Source organism: Lacerta agilis, chromosome 7 (genome assembly GCF_009819535.1).
Source record: "Lacerta agilis isolate rLacAgi1 chromosome 7, rLacAgi1.pri, whole genome shotgun sequence".
Classification (NCBI taxonomy): Eukaryota; Metazoa; Chordata; class Lepidosauria; order Squamata; family Lacertidae; genus Lacerta; species Lacerta agilis.
In genome coordinates, this window is record NC_046318.1 from 46,884,058 (window position 1) to 46,907,711 (window position 23,654).

General features: G+C 42.5%; 1 protein-coding gene across 1 annotated transcript in view; it reads left to right on the forward strand.

Annotated features, from left to right (window-relative positions):
• MAPRE2 (microtubule associated protein RP/EB family member 2) overlaps window positions 1–23,654 on the forward strand; it is a 97,719-nt gene that overhangs the window by 6,900 nt on the left and 67,165 nt on the right. Inside the window, exon 2 of the mRNA XM_033155166.1 lies at window positions 16,453–16,515. The gene's annotated coding sequence lies outside the window, so the exon portion shown is untranslated. The remainder of the gene's footprint in view (window positions 1–16,452; window positions 16,516–23,654) is intronic.

Below are 23,654 nucleotides of genomic sequence, written 5' to 3' on the forward strand. Positions count from 1 at the left end.
GTCCAAATAAGCTTTGGGGAAAGACTTAAACGGAGGGACGGAGGGCAAATCCACACTATACTTTTAGAACATGTCCAACACACATTTAAAATACATGTCTTGCCCCTACAATTCCCAGCCACATTAGCAAACTACAGTACCCAGGATCATTAGTCTATCTTGTGGGGCAGAACAAAAGAAAACACATCTGCAGTGGAAACCAGTGCTAGCCTTGTGTTGTCAAGCAGGTCTGGTGAGCAAGGACTTGGTTACTTCTAAGTTCTGTAAAACTCTGGGCACTCTGATGGCACTATGTAGACACAGAATACTAATAATAGTAGATGGGCTGAACAAGAGAGTAGAAATGGGAGATAGGGGAAATCATGGAAGAGTGTTTGGGGGGACACGGGCAGACACCTTTAGAGGTAAGGACCATGAACTTAAAGTAATGTGCAAAATTAAGGGGAGAAATGAATGGACAACAGAAATTATTGGGAATCGTTTAGTATAGGATTCCTGTGTTTGTTGTTGTTCAGTTGTTCAGTCGTGTCCGACTCTTCGTGACCCCATGGACCAGAGCACGCCAGGCACGCCTATCCTTCACTGCCTCCCGCAGTTTGGTCAGACTCATGCTAGTCGCTTCGAGAACACTGTCCAACCATCTCGTCCTCTCGTCCCCTTCTCCTTGTGCCCTCCATCCTGTGTTATTTACTCCTAAAATACACACCTAAAGTTTGTGATGAATTACGGTCCTCACTACTGATTTTGCTTCATATGGCATCTAGGACAGAAGCTGGCTAACATTTTTGCATCGTTGATTGTTCTTTCAACCCTTAACGTTTTTGTAACTTAAGCTTTCCATGCTCTTTTAATCATCCTGTTCTATGATTAAATATGTCAAGAGATATAAACAACTCAGTTTGTGGTTTCAGAGTAAGGGCAGAGCTAGTGCTCCCCCCGGTATACCAAAGCAGGGGAAAATGCTGCAGAATAAATTATGCATGAATGACTGTACGAATTACTCTGCTTTTGGAGCCCTTAACAATACATCAGCAAAACAGGTTAAGAGAAGTGCTGTAATATAGGTGGTGTTTAACTAGGAATGACAGCTAAGTCTTAAAAACTAGGGGACACTATCAGGACTCAGTGCTCTGGTGGGAGTGGGGACTTGCTAGTCAGTAGACATGCACAATATTGCATTGTTCTTGAAAGAGACAGTGGTGAAGGAACTGGCCAGAAGAATTTTGGCAGGGGATTTTATTCTGCTGCCATTGTCTCTCCTTTAGTTGTTCTTCCTCTGTTTCTGCATGGATTACAAACTGACTTAAAATTCAAAGGCACAAACAAATTCTAAGGGTGAAAGCCACCTTAATTCTGAATAGCACTCACAGCAGATTAGCCACAAGGACCTACTGACTGCATAATACTTGGAAGTTAACCTATTGCAATGGAAAGGCCACATAATATTGGTAAACTACTGTGAAATAGGATTCTGAAGGTTGAAAAGGTAAGGAGAATCAGTTGCACTGTGGGTGATTAGAGTTGGAGTTTAGGAGAGGGGGACCATCCTAGTAAATCCATTTGTGGATATAGCCCTGAAATAAAATATTCTGTGAAATATGCCTCTTTGAGAATTCAGCACCATTAAAAGGTGAACACTGCAGGGGACTTGGAGCTTTGGTGGCTGGTGCAGTTCTCACTTGATAACATGTAAATGTGGTAGCATCTCTTTCAATGTAAGGAGTCAGTTTGGATCCTTGGTTCCTCTTTCAGACAAATATCTTCCAAAAGCAGCCCAGCTGTAAGAGAAACCTGAGTCTGAGGTGTTTCACACGCTACATCTGAATACATAAACTTGGATCAGGGGCGATGTCAAAATATACCACAGGACATGTTTCACTTTCAAGTTGCATTTTTCTCTCTTTGAAATACCCTTAGCCACTACAGATATAGGCCACTTTGGAAATGAACTTTCCCTTGTTCAATTATTTAATTTGAGAAGGAACAGATATGAGTTTGACAAATGGACCTTGCAGAATGCCTGAAGCTATCCTGCAAGCCTGATTTGCACCTGGCCATTCTCACTCTAAAGACCTTTCTGACATTCCAACCATTTCCCCCACTCTCTTATCAGCATTTGAAACAACTTGTGCATCCATTTTAATTGCAATGGAAATATTGTTTTTAGAACCACTGTTCCACCAGGGGCGCTGTCCTGTGCCAAATAATACATTTGTACAGCATACGCAAAATACCAAAGCAGGACAGTACTACTACCATTTGCATCCCAAGGCGGTGTTTGACTCCAGTAGTACAGGAACTAGACTAAGATCTTTTACAGTGAACCCAAAGCTGTTGCCATATAGCAGAATGGAATTGAAAGACTTTGCGGTTAACTATGAATAACAGTAAACAGGATTTCTGCCAATGTGGCGGTGTGTTTTTGTAGGAAATTTTGCAGTGTTGGAATTACAGGGGGAAGCCCCCTTAACGGTATAGGGACCATGATGACTAAAATGGATGTGGGGGAGAATCTGTGGCTTCTGGATTTCATTAATGCCTCCCTAATTAAAATACTGTAGTTTTTACCTTTTAATGTATCTAAGCAAATAAAGCTTGTCTGTAGAAGAAGAGAAGAAGAGTTTGGACTTGATCTTCCACTTTATCACTACCTGAAGGAGTCTCAAAGTGACTAACATTCTCCTTTCCCTTCCTCCCCCACAACAAACACTCTGTGAGGTGAGTGGGGCTGAGAGACTTCAAAGAAGTGTGACTAGCCCAAGGTCACCCAGCAGCTGCATGTGGAGGAGCAGAGACACGAACCCTCTTCACCAGATTACGAGTCTACCACTCTTAACCACTGCACCACACTGATCTGTAGTACAACTTACTACAGCCCTAGACTTGTGCCCTAGACTTCAGTAAATGAGATATTAAATGATAATTGCTAAAATATAAACAACTATTTTCAGTTAATTTCATCTTTATCAAAGAGGATAAAAATATGACTTGGCTCATATCATATAGGTCTTCTATCAAACTGTGAAGTTGCATCTAATTTTAGAGTAACCTTTCTTGCAGTTATAATGGCACTTATTCTCTGGAATAGTAGAGTTGGAAAGGACCCCAAGGGTCATCTAGTCCAACCCTCTGCAGTGCAGAAATCTTTCCCCCAACATGGGGCTCGAACCCATGACCATAAGATTAAGAGCCTCATGCTCTACCGATTGAGCTACTCCAACCTGTAGCTGATCTCTTTCCTTATATTAGATTAACATCAGGAAAAGATTCCTTGTTTTGCATCTGTCTAATACTTAGTTTCACAATCTGGTATGACAGAGCAAAGCTAAGGCCAACCAGCAAATGAAATGCTTAAGGAGGGAAGTGAATGGCTTGGGAAAGGAGAACAGGGCATACTTGCTATTACTTTCTGTATGCAGCTAGACCTAGGGAAATTTTTAATAATACACATTACATTACTTTCACATACAATGTACATCATCTTGAAATTAACAAGTATTGAAGTACAACATTAAACTTTGTTAGATGGATTTTCAAATTTACTGTGTGTACTACATCAAATAACAAATGTTGGAAATGTAAAGAAAAGGAAGGAACCTTTTTCCATATGTGGTGGACGTGCCCCAAAATAAAGGACTTCTGGGAAAGGATTTATAATGAAATGAAAAAGGTGTTAAAAGACATATTTTTAAAGAAACCAGAAGCATTTCTTTTGGGAATCATAGGGGAGGAAATCCCCCAAAAGGACAATATTTTCTTTTTGTATGCCACGACAGCAGCAAGAATACTAATTGCAAAGAAATGGAAGAGCCATGAGATACCAACGGTAGAAGAATGGCAAATGAAAACGATAGACTTTATGGAACTTGCCGAACTGACAGCAAGACTGCATGACCAGAGGAAGGAAACAGTGCAGGAAGATTGGAAAAAAATTTAAATTTTACTTGAAAAAATATTGCAATGTTTAAATTTTGAAATCCTAGGGAAGCAACTATAGGTTTCTGGTATAAAATTGGGTATAAATGACTTAATTATATGATCTAGAGAATTTACAATGGATAATGAATTAATAAGTAGTTGAATAAGATAATGGATATTTGGTTAATTTATGAAACTGTTAAAGATTAATGGAAATGAAACCCAGAAAAGAGAGGTCGGGGGAAGTCACCCTAAGATGTTAAAGAAAAAAATGTGAGGAATATGTAAGAGTTGTTTGTGTTGTGTTTGTTTTTGTATTTGTTTTATATGTTTTGTATCTTATAAAATGAATAAAAATATTTTTTTAAAAAAATAATAAACTTTGTTAGATGGATTTTAAACCACATTTTCCTTATACTGTATGCTATGGTGCATGAGTCATTAAATCTGTTCAAAGAAATTATGAATCATAGTGCCAAACAAACATACTTTGAGTAGAAGCTATTTATAATCCATGGTATTTCCCAAGAGTACAATTTTTAAAACTAGCTAAACCAAAGCTTTTTTTCCTATAAAATTGCAGAGAGGTAAAAAGAAAGCAGGAGACAGCTCTATCCCCTTCTTTCTGAATGCCCAGGGCAGGGCAGATCCACACCATACTGTACATTTAAAGCTTATTCAACATATTTAAAACACATGACTCCAGCTGCCAAAGAATCCTGGGAAATGTAGTTTAAGAGTGCTGGTAATTGAAGCTCTGTGAGGGGGAAACTATGCTTCCCAGGATTCTGTGTGGGAGTCATGTGTTCTATAGTGCATTGAATAACCTTTAAATGTATGGTGCTGTTAGTTACAGTATGGTCCTTAACCATGACATAAGTTACATTGAATCCAGTGGGGCTCCCAGGTAAGCAGAACTGCAAGCATAGTTACTTCCTTCCCTGTCTCTCCTAAGCTGTTTTCTTCTTTCTTTTCTCTTCCAACCAGCTCCTAATATCATCCAGCTTGACTCCCAAGGCTACTAGTTAAAGTCTAGTTTAAAATTCAGGCAAGAAGTGCTTAGTCTGTGATGCTGAAAATATGGATATTGATTTATCTAGCGGTAAAGACCTATTCAGATTGCCGGAAAAAATATCAACAACCTCAGATATGCTGATGATACAACCTTGATGGCAGAAAATGAAGAGGAATTAAAGAACCTTTTAATGAGGGTGAAGGAGGAGAGCGCAAAATATGGTCTGAAGCTCAACATCAAAAAAACTAAGATCATGGCCACTGGTCCCATCACCTCCTGGCAAATAGAAGGGGAAGAAATGGAGGCAGTGAGAGATTTCACTTTCTTGGGTTCCACGATCACTGCAGATGGTGAGAGCAGTCACGAAATTAGAAGACGCCTGCTTCTTGGGAGAAAAGCAATGACAAACCTAGACAGCATCTTAAAAACCAAAGGCATCACCTTGCCGACAAAGGTCCGTATAGTTAAAGCTATGGTTTTCCCAGTAGTAATGTACAGAAGTAAGAGCTGGACCATAAAGAAGGCTGATTGCCGAAGAATTGATGCTTTTGAATTATGGTGCTGGAGGAGACTCTTGAGAGTCCCATGGACTGCAAGAAGATCAAACCTATCCATTCTTAAAGAAATCAGCCCTGAGTGCTCACTAGAAGGACAGATCCTGAAGTTGAGGTTCCAGTACTTTGGCCACCTCATGAGAAGAGAAGACTCCCTAGAAAAGACCCTGATGTTGGGAAAGATGGAGGGCTCAAGGAGAAGGGGACGACAGAGGATGAGATGGTTGGACAGTGTTCTCGAAGCTACTAACATGAGTTTGGCCAAACTGCGAGAGGCAGTGAAGGATAGGCGTGCCTGGCGTGCTCTGGTCCATGGGGTCACGAAGAGTCGGACATGACTGAACAACTGAACAACAACAAAAGACCTATCAATTTTACTTCTAAGTTCATCCCTCTTTAATAGAGCTTACTCCAAAGTAGTTGTTAAAAGGTTGCAGTCTAAAGAATACTTTCAAACTGTCTTACTTTCTTCCAAAGCTAGATAAAGATATCCAAAAGGGAAAGTGTTTGTGTTAGTAAATGAGGGGCTTCAGAATATGCTTGCTAATTCACTTCAGGAAGGAAAGCCCTGTCATCAGGCTTAAACAAAGGAAGTGGTTAAAGTAGTAGTTGGTGGGCTGTTGCTTGTGCAGTTCTTGTTAGGAAATGCATAATCCTGTGAAAGCATATGAGACAACTGTCAAACGTTAGGGACATGGCTAGATGTTGGAACTCCACCAGATAGCTCATATGCGGATTCCACTCCAGAAGGCCTACAGATAGTATTCTGTTCTCAGTAATGACATAACTGGTGAAAAGTCAGAACAAATGTTGTCCCTATTTTCAAAAAGGGGGAAAGAGAAGACCCAAACAATTACCGGCCAGTCAGCCTGACATCAATACCAGGAAAGATTCTAGAGCATATCATTAAGCAAACGGTCTGTGAGCACCTAGAAAGGAACGCTGTGATCACTAAAAGTCAGCATGGGTTTCTGAAAAATAAGTCATGTCAGACCAATCTGATCTCATTTTTTGACAGAATTACAAGCCTGGTAGATGAAGGGAATGCTGTGGATGTAGCCTATCTTGATTTCAGCAAGGCCTTTGACAAGGTGCCCCATGATATTCTCGTAAAGAAGCTGGTAAAATGCGGACTAGACAATGCTACCATTCAGTGGATTTGTAACTGGCTGACTGACCGAACCCAAAGGGTACTCATTAATGGCTCCTCTTCATCCTGGAGAGAAGTGACTAGTGGGGTGCCACAGGGTTCTGTCTTGGGCCCTGTCTTATTCAACATCTTCATCAATGACTTGGATGATGGGCTTGAGGGTATCCTGATCAAGTTTGCAGATGACACCAAATTAGGAGGGGTGGCTAATACCCCAGAGGACAGGATCACACTTCAAAATGATCTTAACAGACTAGAGAACTGGGCCAAAGCAAACAAGATGAATTTTAACAGGGAGAAATGTAAAGTACTACACTTGGGCAAAAAAAAATGAAAGACACAAATACAGGATGGGTGACACCTGGCTTGAGAGCAGTACATGTGAAAAGGATCTAGGAGTCTTGGTAGACCATAAACTTGACATGAGTCAACAGTGTGATGCAGCAGCTAAAAAAGCCAATGCAATTCTGGGCTGCATCAACAGGAGTATAGCATCTAGATCAAGGGAAGTAATAGTACCACTATATTCTGCTCTGGTCAGACCTCACCTGGAATACTGTGTACAGTTCTGGGCACCACAGTTCAAGAAGGATACTGACAAGCTGGAACGTGTCCAGAGGAGGGCAACCAAAATGGTCAAAGGCCTGGAAACGATGCCTTATGAGGAACGGCTTAGGGAGCTGGGTATGTTTAGCCTGGAGAAGAGAAGGTTAAGGGGTGATCTGATAGCCATGTTCAAATATATAAAAGGATGTCATATAGAGGAGAGCGAAAGGTTGTTTTCTGCTGCTCCAGAGAAGCGGACACGGGGCAATGGATTCAAACTACAAGAAAGAAGATTCCACCTAAACATTAGGAAGAACTTCCTGACAGTAAGAGCTGTTCGACAGTGGAATATGCTGCCAAGGAGTGTGGTGGAGTCTCCTTCTTTGGAGGTCTTTAAGCAGAGGCTTGACAGCCATCTGTCAGGCATGCTTTGATGGTGTTTCCTGCTTGGCAGGGGGTTGGACTGGATGGCCCTTGTGGTCTCTTCCAACTCTACGATTCTATGATTCTATGATTCTACTTCCCCATTCTGGATAGGAACTAATAAAACAACTTTGGCTATGACAGAGATGTGGGCAAAACAAGAAAGTGTGAAAAATCACTGTGCTTTCCCCCCCTTTTTAAAGCAAACTAACGTTGCTTTAGAAATTACCTTCTGGTCAGACTTCTCATGAATTTTTTATACAGCTTCAAAATAATGAAAAGCAATGGATTGCAGTACTCCCAGATACATACACACATAATTTTATTTACCACTAAGGTGTTTGACAGTCTTTTTTGGTCAAGTCAGGTGACTGGAGGTTGAAACAGTTCTATGTGCTCAGTATTGCATACTGTGTAGATTTACAAAAAACAAAAAAACAAAAAAAATTACTCTGCAACATTCTGCTGCAATTTTAGCAATAATATTTACAGTCATTTTGTGTCATTTACAGCATTGTGTTTGAGTTTATTTAAATAGCCTAATGACATTTGTCATCTTCTGATAACCAGATAAGTTGTTTGTGATAACTATTACCGGTATGTGCTATTTGTACTTTTATTTCAAAGTTTCAATAACTAATGTTTATATTATCTGTGTAACTGTATGATATTTAATTACAGGTCTGTGTTTAAATCAGATTTCCTTATCTAAGTGAAGTTTTCTGAAATATTAACTTTTGTTGCATAAGATATAATTGTCAAAACGATTACACATTAGAGGTTTCTAATAAGCCTGCATTTTATGGTTTGATTCATGTGTTTTGCAGAGGTTGTTTTATGCAGAGTTTGTTCTGGGCTTCAGCTGGCAAACAAATGTGATGGAAAAGGAAACAGAATACTTTGATAAGGTTGCAAAGTGATAGGACCTAAAACACTGATGATTTATTGGCAGCCAGACGTATCTTCCTGAATGGGGGCATAGATATTGTTTTCTTCTACTTGAAAAGAGCTACTGGTTACTGGCACTGCTTCTGTTCCTTGAAATGAATCACACTCAGTTGGATGGAGCCGTTAATCCATTTCCCTTTCAACTGACCCATTAGAAAGCAACCCTTCTTTGTGCCTGGCATTGCTGATCATCTGTTGAACATCACTACAAAATACAATTCCTTACTGCATTTCTACATAGAACAGATCCCTGGCTTGTTTGGTGTTATTGTTGTTTTTTTTAAAAAAATTAACAACTCTATCCTTTTTGGAAAAGGTATCTGAAGAAGTGTGCATGCACACGAAAGCTCATATCAAGAACAAACTTAGTTGGTCTCTAAGGTGCTACTGGAAGGAATTTTTTATTTTGTTTTGTTTTGGAATAGGGATACTTTTTACATACTGGCTTTCTTATTCCAGTGGGCTTCTGTCTCCTGTAACTAAGTCACAAGTTAGAGCTAGTAAAATCAGCAAGTAAGACTCCAGACTTCCCATCTGCAAAGTGATGGTGTCTGATCTCAGCCATGAACAAATGGTCTAAATCAGGGCAGGTTCAGTGTGGAGGGTAGCATACTGTATATCACTCTGTCCTCCAATTCTTCCTACTGATCATACTCGTAGTCTTGCTGTTAGAGATCTGATCAAAGCTACAGTTGCTTTTATAAAATAACCTTTTTAATGCTGGTCGTAAGTGTAGCTAGGTCCTTTTAAAAGTCTGTGTGTCTTTGGGTTATCCTTTCTACTTCACAGTAAAGAAACTGTGAATTACCTTTCTGTTACTTAATAACATGGAATAGTCCAGATACTTTTAAAGGTATCAAGTAACTTTAGATAGGAAATTTGCCACCATTTTGGTTAAGCACCAGCGGCATATGTGCCCTCTAGGCAACCTTGCCCACAATGCTTCTCTCTGTGGAATGACCCTTTTGTACAAGACATGGAATGTCTGCACTGCTGCCACTTTATTGGCAGCATGGGGGAGTGGCAGCAGCGCTGGGGGAAGAGAAGGAAGATGGAAGAGGTGGCAGTGGGGCAAATGAGAAGGTGGTGGCAACACCATCCCATCTTGAGATGGTGGACTGTCTTGCACTGGTCCTCCTGCCTGGGCATGATGTTTGTTGGGAGACCCCAAAGTCTGTTATGTGTAATAGTGTTAAACTGGATTACAGGGGATGGTAGGAATACTTACGGAAATTAAATTAGTCTCTGCCAGATGCAGAATATTTTCAGGATGCACTGATGGTTGCTGAGAAGGAATTGGCAATGGCTGTTTCCCCGTGTTTTGAAGAACCTTTCTAAAGATTCTCAGCCTTTTTCCTTTAGCATTTTAAAACGCAGGAAACGCACTCTGGAATCGTGCATGGATTAATGTAGTGGTGCATAAATGTCATTTTATGCAGATGCTTTATACTTAGCCAGACCGTTTGTCCATCTAGTACTGTCTGCTTTGGCAATAGCTCTCCAAAGTCTTGGGAATAAATCTTTCTCAGCCCCACTATGATACTTTCAATTGGAGTGGCCACAATTTTAACCTGGGACATTTTGCATGCAGCTATGGGCACTCAAAGGTTATCCTGAAAGAAAAAGAAAAGAGTGGTTTTGGGCAGTGCTTTAAATATACCATAGAGCTGATTCACATAAGCAGGCAGTGCTTTATCTTCTCCATGCAAGCATATATTCAGGAACCATAACTTCTAGACTAATAACAGAAATTGCTGTGGATTCCCCTGTGTATACAGCTGAGTCCCACTTAACATTTTTCCATGTGACTGTGTGCCTCAGTGCATGATCACATGCTTCTGGGATCTGGGCCTTGGAGCAATGGTTGGATTGGGAATAGAGAGTAAAGGCTAACTTTGAAACAGATTGCCTCTTTTGATTTACAGAACTGTCTCTGGAGAAAAACAAATGGAGCAGGGCCTTTTTGTGTTATTATATCAGGCAGTTAATCTGGTGTTCACTTTAATAACCCCTGACTCCTTGATACTTCAGAAAGTCATGTTCCTCAGGGCTGAAATACCACAAGAGTGTTCTGATAAGGTATTTGTGAGCAAAACAATATAGCTGAGAGCCAAACTCGATGTGGTGTTAGATGTGTGAAGGCATCTGTCTCTTTCTCTCCCTTTGGCTGAAAGTAGCCATTAAGGGTCTCCTACCCTCCTGACACAATCTGATCCAACTTTGAATGCCCAGTGGCTACAATTAGCAAAAAGGCTGAGAGAGCAAAGAGACATTGGAATTGTATTAATGCATCACTGATGTCCTACTTAATTTGACTGTGAAATAGACAGCTTTTGTTTAGTTAACTTCAGCACAAGAAACTGCATCAACTAGTATTCTAATCTGGAAGCAGTTTGGATAGCTTTGCATAGGCTTACTTACAATTACAAAAGGTCACCATGTATGTCAACATACTTGTTCTGCTTGCTCTGTTGTCCATGGTTTAACAGTAACCAATAAAATATTTATGACTGTATTCCTATGGATATGATCACTTGCCTATGAAAACTTTGAAGACATCTTTAGACAGCATGATGGAGAACTTCGACAGTTCTGCCTGTGGCCTTGAGCAGATTCTATAAATCTTGTTATGGAATGTCATGTGCTGCAAGCTCTTAACTCACTGTGAAATCAATTGAGCACCAGAGGGCTCAAGTGAGAGTTGTTCAGATGAATGCTTGTCAGGCTCATTGATAATGAAAAGTGGTATCCTTGGCCCTGAAGATTAGGGGACATAATGTTGGTAAGAGCTTTAAAGTGCATTTATTGCAGAGACTTAAACGGCACTAAAATAATCTCACATTGTTTTCTACAGTGAAATGTTTCTCGTGCTGCTGTGTGTGTGTGTCTACTGAGCATTTAAGTGGATTGTTATCGAGTTCTGAAACTAACAATCCAGTCTTAAACAAGTTTGGTTGGAATGAAGTCCTACTAAGTTCCATGGAACTGAGTTCATAATGCATGTTTAGGATTGCTGCATAAACCAGCCCAGTAGCACTGTCTTTATATTTGCATAAGCCATTATTTGACTGTGAGCACTGGAGTAACAATATAGTAGTACAGGGCTGGATCTAGACACATCCAAAAAATGTTTCGGGAAAACGCGTTGTAAACCTCATGATGGAAAACCACATTAGGGAAAGATGGAACTCCACAGTGCCATCTGGTGTCCCAGTGTTATAATGCATTTAAAACACTATTTCTTTACTAATGTAGCTATGTCCCTGGTGTCTTTGATGTGACATTAGCAGAGTTCTGAGTCCTTTACTTACCTGTAAAGACTGGTCTGGAATGTCTCCGCAGTTCTATCATGCCCTCTAATAGGCACCCCAGCCCCTGAGTGTGGAAGTGAATATCCTGTATATGTGGACTGATAACATGAAAGCTTGTTACTCTAAGGAATTTGTGGACTTCGGCTATTGTTGGGGTGGGGAATACATATACACTGCATATGTCCAGGGCAATAAAAGATCCAGAACATCTTCACGTCATCTGGTGGGATTCCCCCCCCCCCATGCATTGGTCTTTTTGCTCTTATGTTACAAGAGCTTAGTGGTTACTGCTCTTTGAGGGCCCCATACCACATAAAAACCACGTGGAAGGATCTCATTGCAAGAGCCATGGTAATCCTCCATACTCTGATGCCAGCATCATTTTTTCCATACTATCATGTCCTTCCCTCCCATGTTGTTCCCTACATTCTTATGTTGCTATGGGGAGTGTGGGGTGGAGTAAGAAGGGAGTGGCAGCCATGTGGCTCCTATAATGAAAGAACTGGCTCATAGGTTGGGGCAAATAATAATGATGGGAGAGAATACAGTGGAACATAAGATGATTGCTTGTGATTACTGTGATAGTTCTATGCAATACTTGCAGAAAGCACTTCCCCCTTTTTCTCTTCAGGAGTAGGTCTATGTAGCACAAGACTCGCTGTGGCTCCTAAATTTTGTGTGTGTGTGAATCAGTTTTCTATGGAACTTCCCCGTTCTCTTTGCATTGGTTTTTGGTGGTATCTCCACAGAGGTGGATCATGAACAGGAATGTATAGAAAACTGCCATTGATCCAACGTCCTAAGATTATTAACTTTTTATCTAATTCACTCCCCCTTTCTACTTCAAGTTCAGTAGTACAATTCAGTAACCTCAGACTCCGAACTTGGTAGTTTAATAGGGCCTCCCTTCTTTACTTGGCCTTATTGCTTCATTCACTTCAAATTGTGGTAAGCCAACACTGATGAGTTTGGGGAAACCTCATTCTGCTGAGTGAGGCTCTGGACACCTGCCCTAAAGTCCTGCCCTGATGGTGCCACTGGCAAATTAGCCTTCCAAGTCTATAAGTATGCTATGCCTGGAGAACTGTCAGCAACCAATGCAAGGCAGTACAGGTGGCAGGGGTGGAAAATGGGTAGAATTTCCAGTGGTCTGGAAGTGATGCTTCAGTGCCTTTCATAGATTTTTGCACTTCCTCATGATTTGTCAAAGCAAAACAACTGACATAATATTATGTCATACCTTCAACCTTGTAAGATGTTGGATTCCCTGAACACAGAAGAAAAATGTGGCCTGCTTGATGTCCTGAATTGTGTTGAGGCAGAGGAGTTGCTGCTGGGCAGAATTGATTTGACCAGAGATTGGCAGAGGAAACCTCTGAAGACAAGAAGAGAGAGAGAGGCATCCAACTGCCAACTCATTGAGGCAAAAATAGTCAACATGATTCCATGCAGATCTTCTTGAGCTACAACTCCCACCATCCCTGATCTCTGACCATGCTGACTGGAGCTGGTGGTAATAATAATAATAATAATAATAATAATAATAATAATAATAATAATAATTTATTTATACCTGCCCTTCCCGATTTAAAAACCGGGCTTAGGGCAGCTAACAACAAATATAAAACACTGATTAAAAACAGCTTAAAAACAGCATAAAGTACAACATAAATGTAGCATCGCCAGGGCTAACTGGCCAAGTTAGTCCTGCTAGGGCTAGCAAGGAGACCAGGGAAGAGTTTAAATGTGGGGTCCCAGAAGGGTTTATTCATAGGAAAAAAGGAAGGGAAAAAGGAATGGAGGATCAGGCTAATTCAAATTGAAGGCCAGGTGGAATAGCTCTGTCTTACAGGCCCTGCGGAAGGAGATCAAGTCCTGCAGGGCCCTAGTCTCATGGGACAGAGCATTCCACCAGGTCGGAGCCATCACTGAAAAGGCCCTGGCCCTGGTGGAGGATAATCTGGCTTCTTTAGGGCCCGCAACCCTTACGCTATTATTATTCATGGACCTTAGGGTCCTCTGCGGGACATACCAGGAGAGGCGATCCCATAAGTACGAGGGTCCTAGGCTGCATAGGGCTTTAAAGGTCAAAACTAGCACCTTAAACCTGACCCTAAGGAGCAAGTGCAGCTGGTAAAGCACTGGGTGAATATGCTCCCATGGCAAGGACCCCGTGAGGAGCCTCGCTGCAGCATTCTGAACCTGCTGGAGTTTCTGGGACAGTTTCAAGGGCAGCCCCGCCTAGAGCAAGCTACAGTAGTTAAGCCTGGAGGTGACCGCCACATGGATCACTGTGGCCAGGTTGGGACAGGAAAGGTAAGGGACCAACTGCTTGATATGGCGAAGATGGAAAGTGTCACCTTGACTGTTGCAACCTGCGCCTCCCTAGAAAGGGAGGTGTCAAGGATTACACCCAAACTCTTAGCGGAAGGCACTGTCACTAATTGAGCCCCCGCAAGAGAAGGGAGTTGGTATTGGAATCCAAAACATCTGGAGGGTACCACACTGCCTGCCCCTACCAAAATGAAAGAACTAAAAGATTTGTGAATAAAAGCCTAAGTTAGAAAGCCTTTATCTTCCCTCTTCAATTGGTGATAGCTATGTGTGCGTGCATACACACACACACACACACACACACACACAAGCATACAAAAACAGAGCCCCTAGTGCTATCCTACTTGTGCGCGCACACACACAAGCTAGGTTGACAGGTCAGAAGGTTACCATGTATCAGTCTAGGAACCTGGTATAGTCCAGAAGTTTGTGATCTCCCTTATCTTGCAGAGCTTCTGTGCCTGGCTTATAATGCACTTTCATTTGTTGTAATGGAACGCACAGTAGTGTGTGCTTCTAAGGTTGGAGAACTGAGGTGAGCTAATAGCTTAAGGGAGTTTCTCTTCAGAGAATGATCCTCTACCTAAACCAGGGCTGAGAATCCTTTTTCAGCCTGGGGACTCTATTCCGTGCTGAGCAATCTTCTGAGGGGCACACACCAGTGGTGGATGAAGCCAGAGGCAAAAGCAAGCAGAACAATGGGTGTGAACTTTATCTTTGTACACTAGGCCAGCTTCTGCACAAACTTTCACACCCCTCTCTACCATCCATTAAGTCAAGGAAAAAACATTACTATAGCTCAAGGACATGTTCCAGCCACACAAATATATATGTGGCGCAGGGTCAGCAATAGTTGATAGACTATGGCTTCCATTGTCTCTGACCATTGGCTATGTTGACTGGGACTGATGGGAGTTGTAGTCCCAACAACACCTAGAGGGCACTATGTTGGCTGCATTGGACAATACTCAGTGAGATGGAGCAATGATCTGACTCAGCTTTTCGTCCTGCTTCCTTAAGCAGCTTCCTATTCCATGCATCATTTAATGAATATTAATCACTGAAATCACTTGGTTTAGCACTCCATATAACTGGGAAATTTAAATTTGCACCTTTCTGTCATGTGCATGAAAGTGTTGGAAAGAAAACGTGGCAAGGTCTTGGTGCTCGGGGGTAAGAGTTTCAGGGGAACTGACAGCTTGTACTTGGAAGATATCAAGTGATATGCTGAAGCAAATGGAAGCTGTTAAGAACTGGAAAGTAAATGAAGGGTAATATCAGTTCACTTGACGCGTTTTCAAATGTTGCCATTCAAGAAGGGAAAGTATTGCTTCACTATGAATCTGAAGGATCTCGGTGTCCTGAGAGGCAATCTGTTTGGAGGGTGCAAGGAGAACAAATCTTACCTAACCAAAGCAACTAGAAGATGGCTGTGAGCTGGCTAAGTATTTAGCTGCCCCAGATAGCTCACATGCAGTGTTACAAGACTGAACATTGCAAACAAATATTGCTTTTCCATGTGTACAGATACCAAAAGAAGAACAAGGTGGGATATTACTGCTGCTGCATGGGGATCATCCCACCAACCTCAGTCTGCCCTCAGCCCACCTTGCACCTGCCTGCTTTCTTACCTACAACCAATCCAGGGGGGCTACACTGCTTGTCTGCCATATCCTTCATTTTGTATTACAGGCCTAAGTTTCAGTATTTTCACATTTAGGATATCAGCTAGCATTTTATTCTGGAGAAGACTTATAAAACACTTTTTGTTTTTTGCTTAGGTTCAAACATCTAAGAACAGTTTCTCTCTCTCTCTCTCTCTTTTAATCTTGGAGATAAACACCTTTGTACTGCAGCATGATGTAACATTCATACAGATATCCTGATGTGTCCTATGGGTATTCACACTCTAACTATTTATATAAATAATTGTGTAAGGATTGCACCATGTTGAATTCCCAGGGCTTAGTGGGGCCTGCTCATTAGTATGGAGAAGTGATTACAGTCTATCTTTCCAATTACCTTTTGTGTTTTTTCAGATTTCAGGCATGTCTTATGCCTGGATCAAGGAGAAATCACAATATAGGAGATGCATCTTGTTAACAGTAGCTCTGTGTTTCATAGTGTGAACTGTAATGAATAGTTTCTCATCTTTCTATCGCTATATGACTGTGCCTCTGTAAAAACAAATGTCTTAGGTTGCTGCTTCTGATTTTCTTGTTGAGCTAAACAATGTTTTATTTTCTTTTTCAGAACTGAATTGCTGCAAAGAATCATTTCATTCTAGCAACTGGGGAAGGTGCATGAATGCACAAAGTAAGTTCTGTGTTTTTGTTGCATTACTAAGATAGATATAACTGAATTTCATATTTATGTGTCGGGGTTTGGGTGCTGGAGCTCCTCGTGCACGGCCTTGGGCTGGTTATGCACGAGGTACCAGTTGCGGGGAAAGCGGCCAGCGTTCCGCGTGCTTTTGAGCACGGTCGCCGGCCAAGCCTCACAGTCTGAAGGATGATGAGTAAGCCAATTGAAGACTCTGGTGGTGTGTGAGTTCCTAATTGCCTTCTTTAATGAAAAGTTGCCTCGTGAAATAAAATATATACCCTGACTCTGAATAGGCGGACCAAATTAAAGAAATTAAAAATTTTACTTTACTCCCCCCTTTAACCCCAAAGGAAGACAGACACCGGTTGTATCTTTAGTGGCTTCGGCAGAACCCGCGTAGGCTCGTCCCCTAAGCTAAGTTCTCCTAAGCTTAAAGACCCTGCGCGCCCAATCTTCCGCGAGGCTAACTAAATAAATTAAACCGAAATATCTTCCGCGGGCCTAACCCTAGGCTAACCTAAAAGAACCTATCTAAAACTAAAACCGAATAATCTTCCGCGATCTAACTCTAACTAAAGAAAAACCCATCCAACCCGTCCAGCCCGCTCCCAATACCCTTAAACTAAACCCTGAACTTAAAGTAAAAGAACGTGCGGCTAACCAAAAAGAACGTGCAATCTCGTGCTACTCCTCCTGCCTAAGCGGGGTGCCTCTGCCTTTTATTAGGGAACAAACGTGACATCATCATCAATGCCTCAACCAATAAAATCACTGTTGCTGCCCTCCAAAAGGCGGGAAGCAAGTTTAACGCTCATTAACAACTTTGAACATGACCGGATCTATAAAATAAAGGCGGATTAATCTCATAAGTGAACCACACTATTCATTCATGCTTTCACTTTCGCTTTTGCGCGCAATTATACCAAAAGTAGACCTTGAAAAACTTATAAAATAACCAAATAAATGTGAATCCATGGCGGATCCGTGAAACGTATTCCGACATATCATCTTTCTTTTTTTGTTTTAAATTAAATTATTTTTGATTTAGTTATATAAAAAAAAGAAGGTTAGAGATATCATAAGCATTTATCTGACACAAACATTACCATTTGTTTTGATATAAACCTTGACATGAAAAGGCAAACGTCGACAATGCCGACAGTGTCCACGCCAAAGTCTACATCAAGACTGTGATATAAACACTAGCAATACCATCAACATCCATCCCTTTCATCGGAGGAAATACTTGTACAATAATGTAGCAATAAAGTCATGAAAATAACAAACCACTAGCCGAACATAAAAAGTGATCGATCCGATACACTGTAAACCTTTTAGGCATATATAAATACTTCAATATGTAATGTAACACAACAAATCGTCTCATAAGCATATATATTTTCGCGTGTAGCGTAAAACAACAAATTACTCCCCAAACACAAGAGAGGACCTGATACAGGTCCAAAATTAAAAATAACGGATAACGACTGCCTAAACATAAGAGAGGTCCCGATCCGGGACCCAAAATTAAAATATAACTAGAGCTGGGGCTACATAGCCTACCCAGACCCCTCCCCCATTTTTTTTAATTTTTTATTTGGAAAACTGAGGAAAATGGATAAGGTAACGGAAAAGGGTTGTGGCTCTGAGGCTACAGAATCGAAGGAACTTTCAGGAAGGCAGATTCTGGACTTACCACAGCGACCACAGGTAACGGGGAACTAGGGTCCGATTCCAGAGAGGGGATTTAAGGCACCTAAGTACAAGTGGTTTTCGCCACAAGAGGGGATTTAAGCTACCTACATAAAGGTGTCCCAGCCAGGATGAGGATTTAAACCATCTACGCAAGGGTTTCCAGCGAAACGAAATGGGATTTAAACCAGCTACATAAGGGTCTCCCATTAACAGCAGGAAACAGAGCGAAGGGAAAAGCCGGGAACCTGGTTTACTGCCAAAGGTAGCATATAGAGGGGGATTTTTTCAAAGAAAAAGGGGTACCAAAAGGGTAGGACACCACCAGACTTGACATATATATCTTGAACAAATCCGAGAATGACCAATACTTTGACCAAAGGAAATCATTTCAAATAAAGTATATAAATGTTACCACATTTTGAACTACAACTTTTGCAAGCACAACGTGGAGATTTAGGATTACTGAAATAAAACATATAAGCATGAATATGTCTATGACTAGAACTGCACAAAGACAATGTTTTGACCTTACATAAACATTTTCATATCATCAAAATTGTGACACTCTAAATGGAAACCATTTCAGAAAAGCTTTGTATATATAAACATCCATATCATCAATTACCAAGCTATGAGGAAAACACATGTAACATGCGAGGCGGATATTTCAAGAAGCATACAAAGGTAAATATGCAATTTTTACAAGTACAATATAAAGCATAAGACAGGTTTAGAACTGCAAAATGGTGTTGGAGAGGAGGATGAAGACGATGAATGAGTTGCCGGTCGTCTTCTTCTCCGACTACACACGACCATGTAGAAGAAATAGTCCTGGAACTCAGGAAAAGTTCGTGGAGCTCAGGAAAGTACTGAAACATTGAGTTCTGAAGAACCAACGATACCTGTAGAAGAAAGGAGGTTAAGCAAGCAAATCAAGGTGATCTGCTAGTGAATGCAGGTAAGAGAATAACTGGAACAAATCCAGGCAGCCAGGAACCAGAGGCCACCCAGAGGCAAACAAAAGGCATAGGTTGAGGATAGTTGAAGAGTTGCTGCATTTGACAGGAAATTGAGAAGTTAGCGAGTAGCTAACAACCAGAGTTAGACATCACGGCTTGCGATGAAAAGGGAGCATCGGATTTCACGCAAAGTTTGTCCAGCGTGTCTTCTAGAGAGGAATGAATGTTGAACGCACAAACAGGCGTGAGAGGTAAGGGTTTTTTCCACAGAAGCAAGGACAGTCCTCCGCCGAGAGGATTAAGCAACAAGGGGCTGTCGTTGAAAATGCAGGCTGGCAAGTACCACGCAGGGCTACATGACTTGACTTTCAGGTGAAGAGTTCCTTGCGGAAGACAGTACTTCTGAGCACAAGGAGGAACCGTCTGAAGAGCCTGTAGTAGAGTTCTTGGTTGATGCAGGAAAAGATACTCCAGAAGAATACCTGAGGAGACGCGGAGCATATTTGCAATCAGGTAGAGAGCAACAGAAAGCAGGTGAAAAGGGTTTGCGGTTTTGGTTGGAAACAGGTATGCTGCAAGAAGTGATGGCAGCAATTTATAGACACGGTGAGTACCAATCAAAATCAGCCAACAGAATGCCCATGCGAAAGACAGCACGGAACATAGCAAGGAACGTCCCATGGTTGGCGATTGGATCACTAAGACAAGGGAAAGTTTCAGCGGCGTGAGAGTGCTTGAAGATGCTGCTGAACAGAACTTGTAGACAGGAGAATTCACCTTACCAAGCAGTGAAACTTTCCAGGAGAACTTTGCAATAGGCTTACTGCAAAGGACAGTGTTGAGACTATCAAGGGAACGCTCTAAGGTCAATGACTGTGGAGCTTTATCCATGAGGTACTGACGGAGAGTAAAGGGTTGCATGCGATCCTGGTGTAGCAGCTCTTTGATTAGGGCCTCTGCTGCAGCGAGCTTTTCTGACGTCAGCGCCCATTGGTCGACCCATACAGGGGGTCCTTCCTTCCATGTGAGTGGAAGAGCATGTACTGGCGCTGATGCAAAGGCCCACATCAAAAATGCGTATGGACAACAGTTCTTGCTTTAGACAATAAGTCTCTACCCCAAAGGGTGATAGGCACATCCATAACAAGTGGACGGAGCTGCACCATGGAGCCTGAGTCTGACTGGAAGGTAATCGGATGTACGCTCTGGTGGGCGGGTTCGAAACCTCCGACTCCGAAGACTTCCTGGGTGACAGTCGTTGCCCACTGGTCAGGCCAATCTTTTCTGGCGATCACTGTAACATCTGCGCCTGTATCAAGAAGACCCTTGATCTTTCGTCCACCCATTTCTAAGACGAGATGAGGGCGTTCTTCTGTAATCTTGATTAGCGCCATTGCTGCCTGAGGAGGCAAAGAGTCTACAGGAGCTGTAGGCGTAGAAGTAAGCAAATAAAGTCTGGCAATTTCTAAACCTTTTGTTAGGACACAAGGAACAGTTGAAAATCCTGGAATCAGCAACTGCGATGAATCTGTGATTCGAACTAGGCCTGCAGTCAGTGTGACTGTGGCAGGGAGGCGATCCATCCTAGGCAGGATAAGGCAAATTGAAGTGTCTGGGAATGGACCACGAATGGATGTTGGCAATTGCTGAGCAAACCATGGATTTGAAAAGTAACAGTCCTCTGTTAAGAAGAGTGGTATACCTGGGACAGAAGATTCTTCTTGTTCTTCATTGGCAGTGTCTGAAGACATCTTTTTGGCTTCAGGTTTTTTGCACTGCTGAAGTTGGCAACTCTGAAGCTGCTTTGCGTTGAGTTGGCAAACTTGAGGTTCTTCCGTTGGTAAGAGTTGCTGATGCTGTTGAACCTGTTGGCATTCAGTCAGTCGTGCATCAAACTGACAGGATGGAGCTTCTTCTTTGACACAAGACAGTTGAAGTTGTTGTCCATGATAATTGTTTGATTGTGGCGGGCTGAGCTTAAAAGCTGGAGACGACACAAAGGTGTGGACATTGTTAGCTGGAGTGATGTTTAAGCTTCCACAAGAGGGAGCTGTCTCACTCACTTGCATTCTTTGGCCACATGGAAAGTGATCATCAGCTGGGCTGCTACCTGGATATTGCTGTTTCATCAAGGGCAAATGTCCTTCAATGACAGATTGACCTTGACTCAAAGGTGAGTAAAGCTCAGGTGCTGCGAGGTTGACCTCAGTAGAATGTTTTCTCAACGTTGAAGGCAATTCTGCGATCAGAGACTTGACTGTGATTGCTTGTTGTGAAGCGGGGGTTACATCAGCAGGAATTGAAGGGCGGTAAGCAGAAGGTGAACTGAATGCTGTGTTCTCTACTGGAACCCTTTGAATAGGTAAGGCAGATGATGAAACCTCTGGAACCTGAATGTTTGATGAGGTCACATCTTTTCTCTGGACATCTGAAGAGTAGATATCTCTCTGGATCACTCTTTTTTCCTGATGACCTGGATAAGGAGTAGCGTTGTTCACCTTTCAGGGATGGTTAACCTTCATGATGTTCTTGAGCTTGCACCCTATTGTTTTACCGGGGCCGGGGCGCGGCCCGCAGAACCGTTTCCCTGAACTGGAGATGAGGTAGGTGATGTATTTTGTGGATTCAAACGACAATCGTTCGCCCAATGAAATCCTTTCTGACAGATGGGACATCTCTCTGGCGGCTTGGCAGAAGGCCTTGGCGTTGTTGTGCACTGCGACCGGAAATGCCCATCGCCTCCACACCCATAGCACTTCTTGACTGGCGTAGAGCTGTCTTGACGTGGCATCTGTACCGCAGCTGCCAAGAGCTGTGCTTTGTAGGAGTGGGTACCAACATTCTGGCAGACGCGTAGCATCTCAGTCAATGTGGCATCTGGACGAGCTGCAACTGCTGTTAGGGCATTCTTGCAGTCATCATTAGCATTTTCAAAGGCAAGTTGTTTTGTCAGCATGTTTCTGGCATGACGATCTTCTATCTGGCGTTCCACTGCAACAATCAGGCGATCCACGAAGTCCCCATAAGGCTCCTTTGGACCTTGCCTAACTGCAGCGAATCCTGATACTGAGCTAGCATCTGTGCGATTGGGTAATCTGCGCCAAGCCTTGACCACAATGTCTGCTATGGTGACAAGTGCAGCATCAGGTATGGCTAGCTGTTGATTGAGATTGGAGTAATGTCCTGATCCTGTGAGCATATCTTCTGTGGCAAGTGGCGTTGCACGTCTGGCTGCTACTTCTTTCCACTCTTGCAGGCACAGAAGAGCATCTGTAGGCGACAGGAAGGTGCGAAGAATCAACTTCCAATCAGATGGCAGAAGTCTACTAGTGGATAGTCCTTCAAGTAAACTTCTAGTGTAAGGAGCTTGAAGTCCATTTTCGCGTATGGCTTTTCGCAGTTCACGTAGTGTCTCGAAAGGAATAGCTTGATATCTTGCAGGTTGTCCTCCATTGGCACGAATCACTGGAAAGATGTGCATTGGATCAGCACTAAAGTCTATTTGTCCCAAAGCTGCTTCTAAAGCTTGAGTTCTGCAGATGGGTAGCATTGCTGTTGGATCTGTAGGTGGCATCAGTGAGTTTAAATCTTCTTGATGCTTTCCAAATGATGAGCCACTAGATGGTGCTAAAGAGTCTTTGACATCTGGATGCCTTGAAGATGGCTGACTATGAAGACAAGATGGCTGACTTGAAGTTGGATGAAGACAAGATGGCTGACTTGAAGTTGGAGCATAAGGTTGTTGGCTCTGTACTGCAAGTCCTGGCATCTGGATCATCATTGTTTGGCTTTGTTCTTGTCTTGGAATCTGCATTGGCATTGGAGGTGCTGAAGGGTTGGTAAATTGCTGTTGTGCTGCTTGCATTGAAGCTTGGATTGCTGTTGATTGGAAATCAGCTTGCTGCAAAACTGAAGCTGCTGGCTTGAGCGCGGCCTGCAGGGCAGCAGGGTTTGCTGGCAAAAAAGCTGCTTGCTGCTGCTGCTGCTGGATCGCTGGCAAAAGCGCGGCTTGCGATGGAGGAAGCGGGACCGTTGCTTGGAGCGAGGTCCGCGGCTGCTGCTGACTTGAGATTGCTGGCTGATAAAAGGCCTGCGATGACTGCTGAGCGACTGGCGGTGGGGCAGTCCGCGGCGGGGCTTGAAAGGCCGACGGCGTCTGCTGCACCGGCACAGGCGGCAATGAATCTGGCAATGACAAATTGGACAAGGGCGAGTGCGTGTACGACAACGGGGCCTGAACTGGCTGCTGCGAGGGGGCCGAAAATGGCACAACCGCAAGCGGCAGCACAGGGGCACTATTAAAAGCAGTATTTCCTAAATTCACTGTTCCATTAAGCAAAACATTTCTTGGAGCGATTTGTTGAAAGCAGTTTCTTACTTTGCTCCATACTAATTGTACAGGAATTCCGATTTTCGGGTTGGCCATAAATTCTAACCCGATCCTTTCCCATGAAGCTAAATCTTTCGTTCCTTCCT